Here is a 23,292-nt window from a genome sequence, read left to right as displayed (position 1 = left end):
TTAAGTTCACTAAATGCCTGTCTGTCCTTAGCTCAAGATAGAGCTATTTTGGCTAAGTTACAAGTGAGGCCAAACCTGCTACAGCAGATACAAGATGGGCAGAGGGCAGATGAAAAATTAATGGCCATTGTGGGTAAAATTCCAGAGGGAAAGGAAACTGAATATGAGGTGAAAGTAGATAGGTGTCTGTACTACAGAGGAAGAGTGTGTGTACCAGAAGATGGGGAACTGAAGACTAGTATTCTAAAAGAAGCACACACTAGTGTTTATGCTATGCACCCGAGAAGCACAAAATGTATAATGATTTGAAGCCTCATTATTGGTGGCTTGGTATGAAGAGGGATATAGCTGACTATGTGACTAAGTGTTTGACATGTCAGTAAGTTAAAGCAGAGCTTCAAGTTCCATCAGGATTGCTACAGCCTATAAGCATACCTGAATGGAAATGGGACTGAGTCACTATGGATTTTGTTAGTGGTCTACCTCTCACCAAAAAAAGCATGATGCAGTGTGGGTGATAGTGGATAGATTGACGAAGTTAGCACATTTTCTGCCAGTTAGGACTGACTACTCACTAGAGTAGTTAGCAGAATTATGTATCAGTGAGATAGTTAGACTGCATGGAATCCCACTTTCCATCATATCTGACCGAGACCTAAGGTTTACATCTAGATTCTAGTAAAAGTTATAAGAAGCCTTGGGCACACAACTCCGTTTTAGCACGGTTTTCATCCTCAAACGGATGGACAGTCAGAACGAGTAATCTAGGTAAATTTAGAACCTAATTGAATTTTCACAATTTACAAATTAATGAAATGATAATAACAATGTGAATTATGTGATAGATCCTGGAGGATATGCTAAGGAGTTGTGTCATTAAATTTGAGGGGAGTTAGGATAGATATCTCCCACTGGCAGAATTTGCATATAATAATAGCTACCAAGCTAGCATTCAAATGGCTTCGTATGAAGAACTGTATGGGAGAAAATGTAGAACCCCAGTATGTTGGACTGAATTGGGCGAAGATAAGCTAGTAGGACCAGACCTGGTGAAACAAAATGAGGAGAAAGTGAAGATAATCAAATCTAACCTAAAGGTTATCTCAGATAGACAGAAATCTTATGTCGACTTGAAGAGAAAAGAGATAGAGTATGCAGTTGGCGATAAAGTGTTTCTCAAAGTCTCACCGTAGAAGAAAGTACTGAGGTTTGGAAGAAAGGGTAAATTAAGCCCTAGCTTCATTGGCCCATATGAAGTCATTGAACGTGTGGGACTAGTGGCCTATCGGCTAGCTTTACCACTAGAACTGGATAAAATCCATAATGTATTCCATATTTCTATGCTGAGAAGATATCGCTCCGACCCTTCACATGTCATTTCCATGGAAGAGATTGAAATCCAACCGGACTTGACATATATAGAAGAACCTATACAGATCCTAGCTCGGGAAGTGAAGGAACTGAGAAATAAATAAATTCCACTGGTGAAAGTGCTCTGGAGGCATCATAACACTGAAGAGGCAACTTGGGAAAGTGAAGAGATGATGAGGCAACAGTTCCCTCAACTGTTTGCATCAGGTAAATTTCGAGGACGAAATTTTTATTAAAGGGGAAGAGTTGTAACATCCTTACTTTAGCTAGTCTGTACAGTCTATTGTTCCGGTGACCAATGTCAGTTCGGGCAGCTAGAATGTGTGAAATTATAAATAGACTAGAGTGAGGAGTTATAATGAAACTAAATAATAATCATAAAAATCAAGAAAAAATTTTTAAAAACGAAATAAACTAAGGTTAAACGAGCCGAAACACCAGGGATGAGTAACTCGAAAGGGAAGTGATGGTGAAGGCCATTAATAACCCTAGACCCGGGAGAAAAATTATAAAAAACTTTTTGAGACTTCAGAGAAGGGTCATTGAGGTTCTTATGGCATTAGAATGCCAAGAAAATGCTTAGAAAAATTTTTCTATAGGTACACACAATTTTGGCTCGCTAAGCCAAACGGAGGGCATTTTGCTCATTTCATCTTCAGAGATGATTTATGGCCAACTTGTTCAGTTAAATAAATAATTTATATGACATAAAATGTGAATAAATATTGTTAAAAATTTAATTGAAATTAAATAGACAAGAAAAGGAAAGAAAATGAAAGAAAATGGAATTTTGACATCATAATGATGTCATTAAAATTCTCCCACCCAATCCAATGTTAACACATGGCATAAGTTTATTTAAAAAGAGTAAATGGGCAGAAAAACGAAGAAAAAAAATCAGAAATCTCTCTTACCTTCTTCCTTGCCGTCACCCTTCCCTCCATGGCCACAATGAGCAAGCTTTTTAAAGCTTGATTTCCCTAGCTTTTACCCAACTAAACCCTATATTCCCAACACAAAAAAGTGTTCTTACATCTTGGTGAGTCTTTTGGGAGCAAAAAGAAAAGAAAAAGAAGAACCCTAGTAAGTTGGAAATCTCACTCCATTAGAGGTTTGTGACCTAACCTTGGTTTTCACTTTAAATTCATGTTAAAGGACTATGAATGAGTGCAAATTACAAAGAAATTTATTAAATAACATTTGTATGCCATCCCATAATTTTGGTAGCCTTGGTTGGGGTAAGATTGTGATGATTTTTATGGAGTTAAAATGGTAGTATGGCTGCCCTCAATATGCATCTCTTGAGTGGAGTGATGAAATGCAAATGATAATGCATGGTTGATGATGTTTGAGTTAGGGTTTGGGATGAAAATGAGACTTTGATCATGTAATGATGAAAGTGGGTTTTAATGGTCAATTAGTGACCATTTGGTTTTGTTTGAATAAAAAATGAAGTGGATTGTGTAGTGGGATTTGAGTTTGGTGTGGCTGCCCTTGGTGACCTGCAGGACTGGGCATGAGTCCAGCAGGTTTGGGCTGCAATAACTGGAGTTGTAGAAGTTCAATTGGTGCAAGGCCAATTAGAAATGAAACTAGACACATAATGGCACAACTTTTGTGAAGAAACCATGCCCATAAAACCAAAATAAGTTGACCTAAAGATTGCCCTAATCCGGGTGACCTACATTCTGCCTGGGCAAAATTGCCAAATGAATAGTATTCAATCATTTGATCATAAATCAAAGTAAAAAGGTCCAATTAACCTGAAATTTTACCAGCAATAAGCTGAGATATATACCTACAACTTTCATGAAGGAAGCTAACCCAAATTATTACCATAACATATTCAGAAAGTGACCTGAAGTCACTACTCCTAATACTATATATTTGGTCAGTCTAGAAATTCTGGAAAAATTATAATCCGGCTAGTTGTGGTTTTTGGGCCATAACTTGAGCTACAAAACTCCAAATGGAGTGATTCAAAAAAGGAAATGTAACTAGAAAAAATAAGGAACAACTTTCATGTTGATCATTTTACCAAATTCCCACTGCAAAAATGACTAATAGAACAGTAAACACAAAATTTTAAAACTGAAAATTTTGAACAATTAACATTAAGCTTAGAAATGGTGTTAGCAACCAATACCAACAATTTTAGAATGCAAAATGTGGTATGTTGGGAGTATTAGAACCAATGTACCTATTACCTATGCAAAAGTTAATATGTTAGTTAACTAATGAAATGAACAGTAGCACCTAAACTTAAATTTCTAGAATTATACAATTTAAAAGTGTAACATGCCCTAGTACACCTAGCAAGATTGGTTTGGATAGGTTAGCATGCCAATAGGGTTCTGTTAGCAGTACTGCATATGGCTTCATGCCATTTGTGTTTCATGGCCTCCCATGCTATTCTGTGAAATAATAGTCTTTGGCTATGTTATTTGAGCTGTTATACTCGGGTTTTATCCCTGATAATTATTACACCTTATTAGCTGTTCTGTTGCACATGAGGAGACACAATGTGATCGATGGTGTGATGGTCTGAGGTACTTAGTACCCAGTGCCAGTTTACCCGTTTATCCAGTCTAGTCGACTAGAATGGGTTACTCGGGCAATGATAATAAATCTTAGTAAACTTTAATCGAATAATACTGCAATAAATATCAGGAATTAAGTCTACCAAAAATGTAAACACACATTCTGTATATTTATTTTATTTTATTTTATTTTATATTGTCACCACTAAGCAGAATTGCTTAGCGGTCGCTTTTGCCACACGCATAAACTAGAGACATAGCTGGGGAGCCCAGTAAACATCAGACCAGGTGAACTTTTAGAGCTGCATACTGAGTCCAGAGTCACCTCACATCTGCAGTGCACTTGGTAGGACATTAGGACTTTGGGTGGCATTTTGTATTTTGCATTTTGTATTAGTTTTGGATTGTAACTATAAACTCTTGAACTTTTTTGATAATGTAAATATATGAAATTTCATGTTATTGAAATTTTCTGTATATTATGTGGAAAAATAAAATGTTGAGAAATATTTATAAATGTGCTTCAAGTAATGAAGTGAACAGAAAAATTATGAAAATAGTGTTGTGATTTTGAGATTGAGTTGAGATGTGTGTATAATGGAGTTCTGGATTTGGAAATTATATTGGAAGTGTCTTTTAAACAGGTTCAGAAGAATTATTTTTTCAATTTATAACCGGCGCTCTGCCGGATTTTCTATAAAAATTGCGAAAAAATTCAGATTTATCAAAAATTGTAAATAAATGAATAAAAATGGATAAATTATAATGGAAATATAAATTGGTGCTCCGGCACACTGAGTGGCATATCTTGCTCAGCTACACTGTAGACGGGCAAGGGATGTCACACTAGTTCTGACCCTAATCTAATCAAATTGCTAACCAAAATTAGCCCAACAAAACTGCCAGAACCTAAACTGCCCAGAAAATCCTGGATATTAACCATCTGACTAGTTGTGGAAAAAATGCCATAACTTACTCTACAAAACTGAAAATGCAGTGAAACCAAAGCCAAAATCTTTATAAGACCTAGAGCTATAATTTTTTTGCTTTGACCAAAACCCAGAAATGAATGCAACTTAGGGAAATTGATAGGAGAATTCAGGACTTCCTAATCTAGAAATTCCTGCACTTAGACAAATTGACCATTTGACACCTGAATAGTAATTGAGCCATAACTTTTAGTTGAAAACTCCAATTGAGATGAGCCAAATTAATATAGAAAATTAAGAAAAAGAACTACAATTTTGGTTTAGAAGCCTCACTCAAATTTTGAGTGTAAAAATCCCAAATGTGGGTTGCAAATACTGACCTGAACCTGAAATTCTGGATGTATAGGGTTTAGGGGTTCAGGTTAGTTAAACTGCCAGAACTCCTCCTATATAGCTTAAAAATTAGTAATTTTGAACCAGTACGATTAGGAAACATAGGGAATAAATCATATGAAGGACATTAAGTGTAAAAATGACTGCAACATGTCCCACCATCTGGACAAATTGAGATTTCAGAATCTGCCTGGTTCACTAACCAAGAACTAGTCTTAGTAAATTGACCATCACTTGAGCTATAGAACCCCAAATGAAATGATTCAAAATGATCTAAAAAGCCATACTGATTGCATACGTAGTTGACGTACTGAGCCTACACATCCCATGGTATGACGGCCCGAGACACTATGGTGTCCAGTGCCAACGACCCATTATCCAGTTTAGTCAGCCTGTCATAGGTTACTTGGGCGGTGAAATTTATTGAAATAAGTTAAAAATATTAGCAATTAAAAATATTAGAAATTAAATAAATGAGTAAGACGACCTAAAATAAATTAGATTAGTTATTTAGCAGAAAGAATTGAAATGAACTGGACAAATGTTAAAAATTTATCTTTTATAAAATGACTTTGAGAGCCTTAGTTCTTATGAAATAATCAAAGATAACCTAGAAAGTATTGAATTAAACGATACAAAAGATTAGTAATAGAATTATAATTTAAATAAATGTTACAATGAACTATGTTTTATTTCCATCTGTATTTTGTATATTATTTTCTTGTTATATTATCGCATCACTAAGCAGCAATGCTTAGCGCGATGGATTTGTTTCCTCGCGCAGGTATTGAAGATAAAGCCTAGTGGATATTAAATTGGGATTGTGGAGGTCGAATCTGCAGAGTGTTTAAGGTTGTTACCTCCTCAATAATGCATGTAGATAGGGCTTACATTAGTCATATTATGTATTTTGTGTATTATAATTATTTCATATGTTGTAATGCAATCGAGGAAATTGTATTTAATATGTATGGGATGTAAATTAATAGATTAGCTCTTTCATCTAAAATTAATTTGTATATTATGTAAATTAATGAAAATATGAGAATTTCTATATATAAATTGTGCATGAATGGAAATGCATGGAAATGAATATGAAATTGAAATATATGGATGATTAATGAAATATGAGATGAATATGAGATGATTATGAGAATAATTGATGAGATTTTTATTGTAGAATGTTATTGAAAAATTTCAACCAGGTGAATAGTAAAATACGCCAAACGGCAATACAATAGGGAAACTCCTCCAGTTTCTCCCTCATAAATAAATTAAATGATTAATTAAAAGGGTGAGAAAAAAAAAATATTTAGGAATAAGGTAAGACAAGATAGGGTGCTCCGGTACCGAGTATGACATGCTTCGCTCACCTACACTGTAGACGGGTAAGGGGTGTCACAAAGATAAGGTCATTCCTTAAGGGTAGCTTACCCCAATGGCAACTGCAATAATTAAAAGGTAAGTACCACCTAAACTTTCTTTACATACAATTTTTTATATAATATGTAGTAATAATAGAAATTTATCCGGTAAAAAATAAAATCAATTAGCATATTAGAAACAATTTTTTTAGGTTGTAATTGTTTGGAACCTTTTAGGTTTTTATTAGAATGAATGACACATGTATATAATTTTTTAGTTTAATTATCTTTAGAATGACTTTGTGTCACATCTTACCCCTCTGTAAGGAATAGCATGATCCCGTAAAATACCGAATCAACTACCGAACTTCACCTACCGATAACTCATTAAGTACCCTACAAGGGATTTTAAAACCATTTTCTTACATTTTGGAAGTGGCGAGCATTTTGGTAGAAATTAAAAACATTTAATTGAAGTTTCAAAACTAGTAAAAAATTTTTGTCCATTTTCATTTTTACGTAATTTTTGAAAAAATTTTAGCAGAGTACCGTTTGTATTTTGAGAAAACAGTTCTTCAAATACCAAAAAAAAACACTTTCACTAATTATTTTCACAACTCCCAACCCAAATAAACTCAAGTCCACACTATTCAAATTAAGTCCACAATTCAATAAAAAATTTGTCATCTCAAAATACTTCATAAACTCATTCACGTTGAATATAGTACTTAATTTACAAATACATATATTAATTTACAAAAAGAAAAACCAAAATAACGATATTACAATTTACTGTACAACTGCTCAACTTTACATTAATACATATGGCATTACAATATTTATATCAAATAACTACAAGGGTATAAACAAATACCCATACAAAAGATTAGTGAAGTCCTTGTCAATTCAGCAGCTCGCCCTGCTGCTTTTTCCTTGCCCTTATCTATGATAGTAAAATAAGCTATCGCTGAGTATAAAAATACTCAGTGGTGCACAATAAAAATTTGAAATACAGTACATAAAACATTCATTGATAAATCACAATTTAAATATTTCACAATCACATTTCACAAATTATCAAAACTCATTATAGCACAATTTTGGTCAAATAATTTAATAAACACAATGTTGCCAATTCATACACAACTTAAGCCATGACACAAAATTTCCAATCAAAGCTGTGTTGTACACCACGACAAAGCAATCTACAACCCCACTAATCGAAATCAATGAGGGAGGTGGCTAGCTAGCTAATGATTACTCATCCGATCTACAACCTCAACTGGTAAACCAGAGAGGGAGGAAAATAATCGATCTCAACCCCATAAATGGAGGAGGAATAATAAGGCACTGTCATGCTAAGTGTGAATCCAAAATCAATTTAAAACAATTTGTTCAAATATTTCATGCAAATCACACAAAATTTCTAAACTCACCTTTTCATTCACAAAGTGGCAACACAAAAATTCTTAAACTCATAATTAACATAGAAATTTTTAATGTGTGCTAAATCAATTTTTCAATGATAAAATGCTTAAATAAGATTTATTGTGCACAAACCTGACGTGAGTCACCTCTAGGCCTTGACTCAGTCTCTTAGACCTTTCGGGTCTTTTTCAGCTGAAACACGAAATTCATAGTGTCTAAGTATCTTTGCCTCATAATAATTCCAATAATTAATTCATATATACTCAATTCTAGCCCCAATATTCTTAAACTTATATTCTTGAAAATTTTCATATTGAGGTTACTATTGATGGTACTACTTAAGTCAAAATATTGACTTTATTATGCTTAAAAGGTATGGGAAATCCAATTATACCCACATACCACATTTTGGTTACCTAACTTATTAGTTTTGGTCCTTTTTTCATAACTTAAGTCTTTTGGACAAACGTTTAAATTTTTCAGTTTTGGTGACCTATTTTTCACTATTCCATTGGTCATGTTGCTGTTAGAATTTGGCCAAGTTTTCTTCATAGAAATTTTTCCTTTTTGTCTTAAATTTATTTCCCTTTTTGAATCACTCCATTTGGAGTTTTGTAACTCAAGTTATAGCTATTTGAATATAGCTGGCCGGATTGGCCTAACCCAGATTTTCTGGGCACCAAAACTGGTTCTAGCAGTTTTAGGTCACTAAATTTTGTTGGCTAAATGACTTAGTTAAGGGCATAATTTGGTTTTGTGTTCCTCATGAAAGTTGTAAGTCTATATCTCAGCTTTCTATTGGTAAATTTTCAGGTCATTTGGACCTGCCTAGCCCAAGTTATGGCCAAATGAATAAACACTATTCATTTGGTCATTTTTGTACAGGGTAGAACCCCTAATTCTGGATTTGGCCAATTTGTTTACTATGCTATGGTCACTTTTTGGGCATGATTCCTAAATGAAAAATGTGCCATTTTGTGTCTAGTTTCATTTCCAATCGGCCTCACACCAATTGGGTTGGTAAATTTTCAATTTTGGTCCCTAAAAGGGACCTTGGTCTTGCTACCTGCAGAATGTCCATAACCAATCTGAATTTCCATTTGATTCCAACACTTCCAACATACCACGATTTGTCATACATAACCATTTTTCAGCTCAAACAAGGTCAAATACACCATTTGACCAATTTTCAAAATTTTGTCTCCCAAAAGCCTAGGTCCAAAACCCTAACTCACTAATTTTGTTACATTTTACTAAATCAAAATATATAAACATACTTTCTCAACACATTCAAGCTTTCTAACATGTTTAATTCAATCAAACTCATGCAAATCATTCCCCTACATAGACTGGCCGAAATTCACATATAGTCCTCCAACAATTGTTTTCTTTTCCATTTTTTATAATTTCTAAGTTTATTCAACTATAAACACCATAATTAAACTAGAACTACAAAGTTTAGCTTACTAACCCTTCTCTTTCAAATTCAACCACCCAATCCTTCACTTTTCTTTCAAATTTTCTTGATCAATCTTCCTTTCTAGTTGCCCAAACAAGGTTTAAATAAGGAGCTTGCAATTTCTATGGCTGAAATTAGGTTTCTTCAAGCTCACAAATGAGCTTTCATGGAGGTTTAAAGAGGGAGAGGGTGAGGGAGAAGTGAGCCGGCAATATGCAGAAGAAGAAGACTTTTGTTTTATTTTTTTTTTCTTTTCCTTTTTGTATTTTTAATCTACTTTAATCCACAATTATCCAATGAAATATTCAAATTTTTAATTATTAAGTTTATTGCATCATGCAATAAACCTTTTTACTTTTTCAACTTTTCTTTTTCTTTTTTTTTTATTTATTTTTTCATTAGTTTTTTAATTTAATTTCCGATTCCAAATTTTTTTTTCTCTAATTTTATTTGACAGTTAGGTCAAGAGTTAGCTCCAGGGATCAATTGACCAAATTGCCGCTCGCCAATTCGATCCGGTTTGTAAATAATTCAATATTTCTTCCGGATCCCTAACTTAATTATTTGACCGGCTTAACAATTCTTTTTCGTGATTTCTCTTTTTCATTGTGTTTGTAATACTCCTAAGGACCCCAGCGTCACATTTTACAGTTCGAAATTTGAGTTTAAATCGACTTCGCAGTCCTTCCCTAGAAGGTCACCCATCGCTGTGACTCTGGCTCATTTAACTTCTTATATTTTATTTTTCTTATTTATACTTAACCAATTGACAATTACTAATTATTTGTGTTCAGGGCTTATCTAGTTGTCTTAGATGTGGTTCTAATCCCCTTAATTATCTGGACCGACACCTGTCACCAGAAAAGTGAAATATACCAGGCTATACAAATAGGGGTGTTACAATTCTCTCACCCTTAAAATAAATTTTGTCTTAAAATTTTACTTGGTATTAGTCTCTGAACAGCTGTGGGTGTTGTCTCCTCAAATCTTCCTCTCGTTCCCAAGTAGCTTCTTGGCTCGAATGATGATTCCACAGTACTTTCACTAACGGTATTTGCTTGTTTCGTAGTTGCTTCACCTCATAAGCCAGAATCTCTATGGGTTCTTCTTCATATGTGAGGTCTGGATTCACTTCAATTTCTTCTACAGGTAGTACATGAGATGGGTCTGATCAATACCTCCTCAACATGGACACATGGAAGACGTTATGTATCTTCTCCAACTCTAAATGTAGTGCTAAACGATATGCCAAAGGACCCACTCTCTCCAGAACCTCATATGGCCCAATAAAACGAGGACTCAGTTTCCCCTTTCTGTCGAATCTCATAATCTTCTTCCATGGGGAAACCTTGAGGAATACTTTGTCACCCACTGCATACTCAATATCCCTTCTCTTCAAATCAATATAGGACTTCTGACGGTCTGATGTAGTCTTAAGTCAATCTCTGATCACCCTGATCTTCTCCTTGGTCTACTGAATAATTTCGGGCCCAATCATCTTCCTTTCACCTACCTCACCACAGCACAGGGGAGTTTTGCATTTTCTGCCATACAAAGCTTCATATGGAGGCATTCCAATGCTTGATTGGTAGCTGTTGTTGTAAGCAAACTCAATTAAAGGCAAGTGTATGTCCCAACTGCCCTCAAACTGAATCACACAAGCTCGTAGCATGTCCTCCAAGATCTGAATTACCCTCTCAGACTGGCCATCTATCTGTGGGTGGAATGCCATACTGAAGTTCAATCTAGTTCCTAGGGCTCTCTGAAGACTATCCCAAAATCTAGAAGTCAACCTAGGATCTCTATCTGACACAATTGATACTGGCACTCCATGCAGTCTTACTATCTCATCAATGTACAACTTGGCCAATCTTTCTAAACTGTAGTCCATCCGTACTGGCAAAAAATGAGTAGACTTGGTCAGTCTGTCAACAATGACCCATACTGCATCATGACTCTCTGTGTCCTCAGAAGTCCCATCACAAAATCCATCGTTATTCTCTCCCATTTCCATTCATGTACTGGTAGTGGATGTAATAACCCAGCGGGTACTTGATGCTCTGCCTTCACTTGCTGATAAGTTAGGCATTTGGAAACAAATTCTGCCACATCTCTTTTCATACCCATCCACCAGTAATACTCCTTTAGCCCTCTATACATTTTTGTGCCACCAGGGTGCATGACAAAAGGAGACTCATGTGCTTCTTTCAAAATGATCTGTGTCAAATCAACATCATTAGAAACACACATTCTGCCCTGGTGTAGCAGTAGACCATCATCTCTCACTGAGAATTCTGGTTTCTTGCCTTGCCAGACTTTTTCTAGCAGCTTCTGATACTTCTGATCATTTTGAGCAGCCATTCTAATATGATTATTCAACACTGGCTGTACATGCTATGCAACTGCTGTCTGCCCTTCATCATTAATCTCTAAGCTAGCATGTAAAGATCTCAACTCATGTACCATAGACAAAGGAGTAACCCGTAGACTTGCTATAGTCTTGAGACTTAAGGCATCAGCCACAACATTAGCTTTCCCTGGCTGATAGTCTATCAAACAATCATAGTCTTTTATTAACTCTAACCATCTCCTCTGTCTCAAATTCAACTCCTTTTAGGTGCCCAAATACTTCAAACTCTTATGATCTATGTAGATGTAGCACTTCTCCCCATAGAAATAGTGTCTCCAGATCTTAAGAGCAAACACTATAGCTGTAAGCTCTAAATCATGTGTCGGATAGTTCCTCTCATGCGGTTTTAGCTGGCGTGATGCATAAGCAATAACATTTCGATCTTGCATCAGTACACAGCCTAACCCATTGTGAGAAGCATCACTATAAACTGTATATTCTTTACCCGGTGTAGGTAAAGTCAGGACTGGAACCTTAGTCAAACACCTCTTCAATTCATCAAAACTCTGCTGGCATTTATCCGTCCACTGAAATTTCACATCTTTTCGAAGTAATTTGGTCAATGGAGATGCCAACATGGAGAATCCCTTCACAAATCAACGGTAGTATCCAACTAACCCCAGAAAACTGTGAATTTCTGTGATATTTCTGGGTGGCTTCCAATTAAGGACAGCTTCTATCTTTCTAGGATCTACCTTAATACCATCTGCTGATACTATGTGCCCCAAAAAGGATATCTCCTTCAGCGAAAATTCACATTTCGACAATTTGGCGTATAGCTATTTCTCCCTTAAAGTTTACAGTACAATGCGGAGGTGTCTATCATGCTCTTCTGCACTTCTCGAATAAACCAATATATCATCTATTAACACAATTATAAACTGATTGAGGTATGGTCTTAAGATAGTGTTCATCAGATCCATAAAAGCAGTCGGAGCATTAGTTAACCCAAATGGCATAACCAAGAACTCATAATGGCCATAGCGGGTTCTAAAGGCAGTTTTAGAAATACTCTGCTCTTGTACTTTTAATTGATAATAACCTGATCTCAGGTCAAGTTTGGAGAATATAGCTGCAACCCTCAACTGATCAAACAAGTCATCAATGCAGGGCAATGGGTATCTGTTCTTTATTGTCACCTTATTCAACTGTCGATAGTCAATGCATAACTGGAGAGTGCCATCCTTCTTCTTTACAAACAACAATGGCACTCCCCAAGGTGACACACTAGGGCGAATGAAGCCCTTGTCAAGCAGCTCTTGCAACTGCACTTTCAATTCTTTTAGTTCTGCTGGTGCCATTCTATGTGGTGTTATGGAGATTGGGTCCACACCAGGCATAACATCAATCTCAAACTGCACCTCTCTTTCTCAAGGTAATCCTGGCAATTCATCAGGGGACACATTCGAAAAGTCACATACTATGGGGATGTCCCTCAATGCTGGACTACCCACTTGGGTGTCTATCACATGTGCCAAATATGCCTCACACCCCTTCCTAATCATTTTTCTGGCCAGTGTAGCTGAAATGATGTTTGACAGCAATAACTGTCTCTCCCTATGTATTACTATATCACCATACTGAGGGAGACCAAAAGTGACTGTCTTTAGTCTACAGTCAATCATTGCATGATGCCTGGCTAACCAATCCATGCCCAAGATAATATCATAATCTCTGAAGGGCATTTCAATCAAATCTGACAGAAAAACATATCCTTGGATCACCAAAGGACAGTCTCTATAGATTCTGTTAACCTTAACCTCCTAACCTAATGGACTAGTTAGTAGCACATCATAGTCCATTTGTACACACTGGATAGCAGTAGAACACATCACACTAGCACTGACATATGAATGTGTGGAGCCAGGATCAAATAACATATATGCATCTTGGTCAAGGATAGAGAAAATACCAGCTACTAAATCTAATGTTTTAGCCTCCTCTCTTTGTTTCATGGTATAGACTTTAGCTGGTGCACCACTTGGTTCTGGCTGGTTAATAGTACTCTAACTTCCATGAGTGCTACTAGGACCCCTACCTCTGCCTCTACCTCGACCAGTTGGCTGTGACCCTCTAGGTGCAGAGACTTGTGTTGATCCCTCAGATGTAGCAGAAGGTCCAGATCGGCATGGACTAGTACAATCTTTAGCAAAATGTCCGCTCCCTACACAGTAAAAATAGGCACCTGTGGCCTTAAAACACACCCCACCGTGTGTTCTACCACAAGTCTCACACTGCTGAATTGATAAAGCTCCTCGAGATGCCTACTGGGTCTGCTAACCAAACCGGGTTGGTCTTTGGCCAGAGTATCTGCCTTTACCAGATCTGCTAGAGCTGGATCCCCCAAACTGTTTCCTCTTCCCAAAACCACCCTCAGTAGCTTGGCCCGTAGCCTTTGTAGTTTGCTCTTTCTCTTGAGTGCCCTTCTTCACTACCCCTTCTAATTCTATCTTTTCCAGTTCTAGGGCTTGTGAAATCAGCTTAAAAAAATTCTGGTGTCTGAATCCCACAACTTGCATTCTTAAGCTAGGCCTCAACCCAGCCTCAAACCTTTTACATCTGTCTTTGGGGGTGGAGACTAAACTTCCAGCATAATGACTTAGCCTTGAAAAGTCCCACTCATACTTTGCTATTGTTCTGTCCCCTTGCTTCAAGCTCAAGAATTCTTGCAATTTCATATCTACATAAGCATCGGGAATCCATTTCTGCCTGAATTCCCTCAGGAAGTCTATCCATGTCAGCACAGGTGGCTCAACCAGGCTATAGGGGATGGTCTTCCACCATTCATATGCATCCCCTTGCAATAGAGAAATAGAGTACTCGAACTTCAGCTCTTTTACACACTGCAACTTTCTGAAAACCCATTCCATTCTCTCTAATCACTGTTCTACCTCCAGTGGATCCATAGTGCCCTTAAACTCGGTGGCCCCAAATTTCATTAATTTTTCATATTGTCGAGTCGAGGGCTATGGTTGTGCTGCAGGTGCTTGCATCTGAGCTTAAGGTGGCACATTTCCCACCATTTGTTGGAAAAACGCAGCCATCTACTGTGCAAACTGAGTAGGAAACTGCGGTGCTGTAGTAGGAGCTGGAGTGGCCGATCCACTCACGTTCTGGAGTGCTGGGGCTTCCCCTTGGACCTTAGCCTCGACAGATTGCTCCACGAAATGATCTCCATCTTCCATTCTGTTTTCCAAAAATATCTACTTCCCGAGATCAAACACAAGGAGGTTGACCTCCGTTAGAGCATATTCATAATATAAATATGTCATATGTATCAATTAAAGACACTTGAGCAGTTGTACTTATCAAAGAAATATTCACATACATAGCCAAAATTCATTGCAAAACCATGCTCTGATACCACTAAAACATGTCACACCTTACCCCTCTGTAAGGCATAACATGATCCCGTAGAATACTTAATGAACTACCAAACTTCACCCACCAATAACTCATTAAGTACCCTACAAGGGATTTTAAAACCATTTTCTTACTTTTTAGAAGTGGTGAACATTTTGGTAGGAATTAAAAACATTTAATTGAAGTTTCAAAACTAGTAAAAAATTTTTGTCCATTTTTATTTTTACGTAATTTTTGGAAAAATTTCGGCAAAGTGCCATCTGTATTTTGAAAAAACAGTTCTTCAAATACCTAAAAAAAACACTTCCAATAATTATTTTCATAACTCCCAGCCCAAATCAAGTCAAGTCCACACAATTCAAATTAAGTCCACAATTCAACCAAAAATTTGTCTTCTCAAAATACTTCATAAACTCATTCACATTGCATATAGTACTTAATTTACAAATACAGATCTTAATTTAACAAAAGAAAATCCAAAATAATAATATTACAATTTACTGCACAACTGCTCAACTTTACATTAATACATATGACATTACAATATTTACATCAAATAAGTATAAGGGCATAAACAAATACCCGTACAAAAGATTAGTGAAGTCCTCAAAGTTCAGACTTACCTGCCGCTTTCCTTGCCCTTATCTCATGACAAAGAATAAGCTACCACTGAGTATAAAAATACTCAGCGGTGCACAATAAAAATTCGAAATGGAGTACATAAAACATTCATTAATAAATCACAATTTAAATATTTCACAATCAAATTTCACAAATTATCAAAACTCATTATAGCACAATTTTGGTCAAATAATTTAAATAACACAGTGTTGCCAATTCATACACAACTTAAGCCATGACACAAAATTTTCGATCAACGCTGCGTTGTACACCACGACAAAGCAATCTACAACCCCACTAATCGACATCAATGAGGGAGGTGGCTAGCTAGCTAATGAGTACTCATCCGATCTACAACCTCAACTGGTAAACCAGAGAGGGAGGAAAATAATCGATCTCAACCCCATAAATGGAGGAGGAATAATAAGGCACTGTCATGCTAAGTGTGAATCTGAAATCAATTTAAAACAATTTGTTCAAATATTTCATGCAAATCACACTAAATTTCCAAAGTCACCTTTTCATTCACAAAGTGGCAACACAAAAATTCTTAAACTCATAATTAACACATAAATTTTATAATGCGTACTAAATCAATTTTTCAATGATAAAATGCTTAAATAAGGTTTATTGTGCACAAACTTGACGTGAGTCGCCTCTAGGCGTTGACTCAGTCTCTTAGACCTTCTGGGTCTTTTTCAGTTGAAACACAAAATTTATAGTGTCTCAGTATCTTTGCCTCATAATAATTCTAATAATTAATTCATATATATTCAATTCTAGCCCCAATATGCTTAAACTTATATTCTTGAAAATTTTCATATTGAGGTTACTATTTATGGTACTATTCAAGTCAAAATATTGACTTTCTTATGCTTAAAAGGTATGGGAAATCCAATTATACCCACATACCACATTTTGGTTACCTAACTTATTGGTTTTGGTCCTTTTTTCAAAACTTAAGCCTTTTAGGCAAACTTTCAAATTTTCAGTTTTGGTGACCTACTTTGCACTGTTCCATTGGTCATGTTGCTGTTAGAATTTAGCCAAGTTTTCTGCATAGAAATTGTTCCTTATTGTCTTAACTTTGTTTCCCTTTTTGAATCATTCCATTTGGAGTTTTTTAGCTCAAGTTATAGCCATTTGAACATGGCTGGCCGGATTGGCCTAACCTAGATTTTCTAGGCACCAAAACTGGTTCTGGCAGTTTTAGGTCACTAAATTTGGGTGGCTAAATGACTTCATTAAGGGCATAATTTGGGTTTGTATTCTTCATGAAAGTTGTAGGTCTATATCTCAGTTTTCTACTGGTAAAATTTTAGGTCATTTGGACTTGCCTAGCCCAAGTTATGGCGAAATGAACAAACACTGTACATTTGGTCATTTTTGTACAGGGTAGAACACCCAATTTCGGATTTGGCCAATTTGTTCACTATGCTATAGTCACTTTTTGGGCATGATTCCTAAATGAAAAATGTGTCATTTTGTGTCTAGTTTCATTTCCAATTGGCCTCACACCAATTAGGTTGGTAAATTTTCAGTTTTGGTCCTAAAAAAAGGGACCTTGGTCTTGCTGCCTGCAAAATGTCCATAACCAATCCGAATTTCCATTTGATTCCAACACTTTCAACATAGCACAATTGGTCATACATGACCATTTTTCAGCTCAAACAAGGTCAAACACAACATTTGACCAATTCTCAAAATTTTGTCTCTCAAAACCCTAGGTCCAAAACCCTAACTCACTAATTTTGTTACATTTTACTAATTTAAAACATATAAACATACTTTCTCAACTCATTCAAGCTTTCTAACATGTTTAATTCAATCAAACTCATGCAAATCATTCCCCTACATAGGCTGGCCGAAATTCACATATAGTCCTCCAACAATTATTTTCTTTTCCATTTTCATAATTTCAAAGTTTATTCAACTATAAACACCATAATTAAACTAGAACTACAAAGTTTAGCTTACTAACCTTTCTCTTTGAAATTCAACCACCCAATCCTTCACTTTTCTTTCAAAATTTCTTAATCAATCTTCCTTTCTAGTTGCCCAAACAAGGTTTAATTAAGGAGCTTGCAATTTCTATGGCTGAAATTAGGTTTCTTCAAGCTCACAAATGAGCTTTCATGGAGGTTTAGAGAGGGAGAGGGTGAGGCAGAAGTGAGCCGACAATATGGAGAAGAAGAAGACTTTTGTTTTTTTTTTTTTCTTTTCCTTTTTGTATTTTTAATCTACTTTAATCCACAATTATCCAATGAAATTTTCAAATTTTCAATTATTAAGTTTATTGCATCATGCATGATGTCATGCATGATGTAATAAACCTTTTTACTTTTTCAACTTTTTTTTTTTTTTTATTTATTTTTCTATTAATTCTTTAATTTAATTCCCGATTCTAATTTTTTTTTCTCCGATTTTATTTGACAGTCAGGTTAGGAGTCAGCTCTAGGGGTCAATTGACCAAATTGCCCCTCGACAATTTGATCCGGTTTGCAAATAATTCAATATTTCTTCTGGATCCCTGACCTAATTTTTTGACCGGCTTAACAATTCTTTTTTGTGATTTTCTCTTTTCCACTTTATTTGTAATAGTTTATATCAACCTCGCAGTCCTTCCCGAGAAGGTCACCTATCACTGTGACTCTCGGCTCATTTAACTTCTTATGTTCTGTTTTTCTTATTTATACTTAACCAATTGACAATTACTAATTATTTGTGTTCAGGGCTTATCTAGTTGTCTTAGATGTGGTTCTAATCCTCTTAATTATCCGAACCGACACCAGTCACCAGAATAGTGAAATATACCAGGCTATACAAATAGGGGTGTTACACTTTGTAAATAAATAAAATAGGTTAATTAGAAACTTAGGGTTGTTTATAAATTAAATTTGTTTATAAATTAAATTGTCAATAATAAATTAATTTTAGTCATTTGATCAATTTCACTTAATTTAATATAGTAACCCCATAGTAGGGAGTACTTGTGCATGAAAATTGTTTGTAAATAACAACCCTTGTTGGAATTACTTATGTGTGTAGGTTTAAAAATTGAAGTTTTAGGCAAGAATTTTGTTAAAGGAATAATAAACCAGACTTTTTGAAACATTAGTAAAGGACTGATACTCAAATTAATGAGGTTAGACCAGGCATAAGGGGTGCTTAACACCTTTCCCTTACGTACCCACTATCCCAAACCTAGACATTGGGCTATGGTGATAGCAGTCGTGGAACCTCTGCAAGGAGTAAGTTGCCATCCATGACACTATTAGAAAATTGAGTGCATCAATCAAGTCCCTTCAGAAATTGATGCCTCAATCAGATGTCTCTTGGAAGAAATAATGAATATGTCCCGATTATTACCCAGGTGGCAACTCCTCTCTAGTTGTACTTTTGTGGCATAAATTCTTAGTACCATATTAGTATTATGGAAAGACAGTACTTACTAGTGGGCTCAATTCTATTAAGATTGTATAAATTGCATGTCTAGGAAATGATGTTTAAGGAGGTGCATTAAGATCGATGTGACTCCACCATCTTTCCTGAGCATTACCTGATGTACTTTATGCAATCCTAGTAGATGATCCTTCACCTCATGCCACATGACCCTAACCACTCTAGAATCAATACTAAGTGGAGCTCAACACAAAGCATAAATTAAGAACATAAGAGATCTAGGTGGCCTCTGTCCTAAGAATCTTCCCCTACTAGATCCTCTGTTACTCGGTCCCCCAAAACTCTTTCTCTTACCCGAGCTACTACTAGAAGCTTAACCAAAAGTCTTCCCACTCGTCTCCTTTTCAGTGGTTACCTTCTCAAATGCCCTTTCTAGTTCTATCTTTTCCAACTCAAGGGCCTGAGATATCAACTCTGAGAAGTTCCCATGTCTAAAACCTACCACTTATAGTCACATGCTAGGCCTTAATCCAGCTTTAAACCACTTGCATTTGTCTCTGCTGGTGATGGATAAGTTCCCAGCATAATGGCTCAGACGGAAAAACTCTCTCTCATACTCTGTCACAGTCCTATCCCCTTGCTTCAAACTCAAAAACTCCTGAAGCTTCAGATCCACATATGTATCCGGAACATACTTCTATCAAAATTCCCTAAGGAAGTCTTCCCATGTCAAGACTGGAGGTTCTACCAAACATTGAGAAATGGTCGTCCACCATTCATAAGAGTCCCCATGCAGCAGAGAGATTGAGTATTCAAACTTCAAATCATCAGTGCAGTGCAGTTTCTTGAAAACCCTCTCCATCCATTCTAACCATTGCTCGGCTTCCAATGGGTCCACTGTACCCTTGAACTTTGTTGCCCCATACTTTATTAACTTGTCATATTGTCTAGCTGGGAGTGGTGGTTGCACTGGAGGCACTTATACTGGAGCTTGATTTGGTACATTGCCAGCCATTTGTTAAAATATTATAGCCATCTACTGATTGAACTGAGCAGGAAATTGTATGGGCAAAATTGGTGCAGCTGACCCACTGGCTTTCTGAGAAGCTGGGGCCTCCCCCTATACCTTAGCTGCTACTGACTGCTCTACTGTGTGATCCCTCTCTTCCATATTGAATCACAAGGAATTTTACTCCTTGTACAACCAACATAAGAAGATTTCCCTCCATTAGTTCATATTCATGATGTAATGCACTTATGTATCAATTAATGACAATTGAGCAGTTGCACTTATCAAAATTTTTCAAATATGCAATTCAAAACTTGTATGAAAACCAAAGCTCTGATACCACTAAAACATGTCAGACCTTATCCCTTGTAAGGCATGATATGTTCAGGTAGCATACCTAATGAATTTTCGTACTACACCTACCGATAACCCATTAAATATACTACAAGGGATTTTAAACAAGTCATAGCTTTTTATGTTATCTTTGTTTTGCAAAAAACTGCGTGGTGATAGTTAAAACTTTAGCAAAACCCAAATATATAACCTGTTGAAAGCATAATATAAGTCAAGTAAAAGATTCTCTTCAATCCATTTCACAAACATAAAATTATTACATTTACATTTCAAGTAAACATTTGATTTTCAAAAGTTTCATTCATTAGAGATAATGAACTTAACATTACAAAATCTGCAATTAAATAAGTCTCAAATTAAGATATAAATATTTACAAACTCAAAATGTTATAGTAATGTAATGCTTTTTAATACAAACTGCTCAATGTTCTTACATCATACATATAGCTACAAAATACATCAAAGGAATTACAAGGGTATACCTAATGTAAATACCCAAAGTCAATACAAAATCTACTCCCAAGTCTCTCACTCAGTAGCCTTCTCCTTTCTCTTACCTGCGATAGCATAAAGAAGCTATCGCTGAGTATATCACTCAGTAGTGCACAACTAATAATTTTAAAACTTACATTAAAACACAACTTATCAAAATATAACAAATCACATTTTCCATAATCATGAAAACATCACCATAATTTCTAAGTCTATAAGAACCAATTATTGAAATCACCTTTCAATGAAGAGATCATAATTCACAATTCACAAATCATAAGTGTTGCCAACATCAACACACAGTTTAGACTATGACACAAAATTTCACGATCAATGTCGTATTGTACACCACGACAAAGCAAATCAACCTCACTAACTATTATTAATGAGGGAAGGGCTAGCTAGCTAATGAGTACTCAGCTAGTCTCACCCCACTAACCGTTATTAATGGGGGACATAATCATAATCAAATATTAAACCCCAAGTAGCCGTTACTATTGGGGAGTTCCGAAAGGGACTGTCATGCTAATTGTGGTTTTAAAACAATTTTTAAAAGTTTCTAAATCAATAATCATATTTGCAAATCAATAAACACATTCAAATTATCATAAAACCCATATAGAGGTGGCAACACCCAAATTTCTCAAATGCAAGAGAAAAACCATATCTGATTCAAAATAAACTCATTCAAATCAATTTACAAAGTTAAAAACAAAGAAAAATGTTAGTGGTGCACAAACCTTCAATGAATCTCGTTTCCTTTTACTTACTTCTCCTTATCTGTCTCAATATCTTTTTCTACTAAAAACACACAAGTAGAATGTCTTAATACTCATCTCAACTATTGTCAAGAACTCATTACATAAATGTCTAATGCCCTCCTAAGTTAGATTTGCAATTTCAAAGAGTTTTGGATTTTGGACAGCTTGGTGCCCTAATCTTTGAACCTAATTTTTTTTTTACCTAATTCCAATCACAATTTGATGAAGTGTTCTTCATAAAAATTGTTCCTCTAGGTCTCAGCTTTATTTTCCTTTTTGAATCACCTAATTTAGAGTTTTGTAGCTCAATTTATGATTAAATTACTAGTTACTATTCACATGGTCCAGGTTCTGGCAAATTTGTTGACTTAACTTTGCCCAGTAATTTGATTGAGCTAAGTTCACAATTTGGCATTATGTTCTCAATATGAAATGTTCTACTATATTTCAAATTTCTATCGGTTCAAGAATCACCTAAATTAGAGTTTTTTAGAGTGAGTTATGATAATTCAAAATTTATTGTTCACGTGTATAAATTCTATAGATTCTAGGTTCAGAATTCCACCTCCACATTCAAAGCTCATTTAGGGTAGCTTATGGTCATTTTCTAAGCAGGACATCTGCATGAAAATTCTAGCCCTATGTCTTAAAGTTTATTTCCAATTGGTCTCACACCAATTGGATTTGTGTAGCTTAACTTATGAGCATTTATGTAAACTGAACTCAATGTCCAAAATTTTCTGCATAAGAACAACACTTCCAAATCTACATTCAATTCTACCACTTTCTTCAATACATGGTTAAACCACATTAAATGGTAAACAATTGATCTAAACAACTTCATTTGAATCTCATATTATCAAACCCCTAAATTCCATCAAAACCCTAATCTCCATAATTATATCTCATGCAAACTCATACCAAATCACATATCTATCATACGTATATTCATCAACAACACTAATAGACATATTAACTTTCATTAAAATCATCAAACCCCACATGTACCTAGGCTGGGAAAAAATGGCCTCTACCATAACTCATCAATTTCTTTCAATTTCATGCAAATCTCAACTCATTTCAACATGCTAGCAAGGATTAAAGAAGAGAGCTAAGTAGAACTTGCACTAACCAACATCAAATCAAATTTAATTCACCCCAAATGACTATAATTTAACATTAATACATCCTTGCCACTTCATTTTCCAAAACACCCAAATTTTCCAAAATCTTAGTTTGCAATTTCGCCAATTCAGACCATTTCATTAATTCCTTTCATCAACCCAATGTCAATTCACACTCAAGGAACTTCAAATGATCATAAATTGCCATTATAAACACTAATTACATTTCATACAATAAAAGCCCCAATTTCTCCATGAATCCTAATCTTCCA

This window comes from Hevea brasiliensis, chromosome 16 (assembly GCF_030052815.1).
Source record: "Hevea brasiliensis isolate MT/VB/25A 57/8 chromosome 16, ASM3005281v1, whole genome shotgun sequence".
NCBI classification, from domain to species: domain Eukaryota; kingdom Viridiplantae; phylum Streptophyta; class Magnoliopsida; order Malpighiales; family Euphorbiaceae; genus Hevea; species Hevea brasiliensis.
This window is presented reverse-complemented; position numbering follows the sequence as displayed.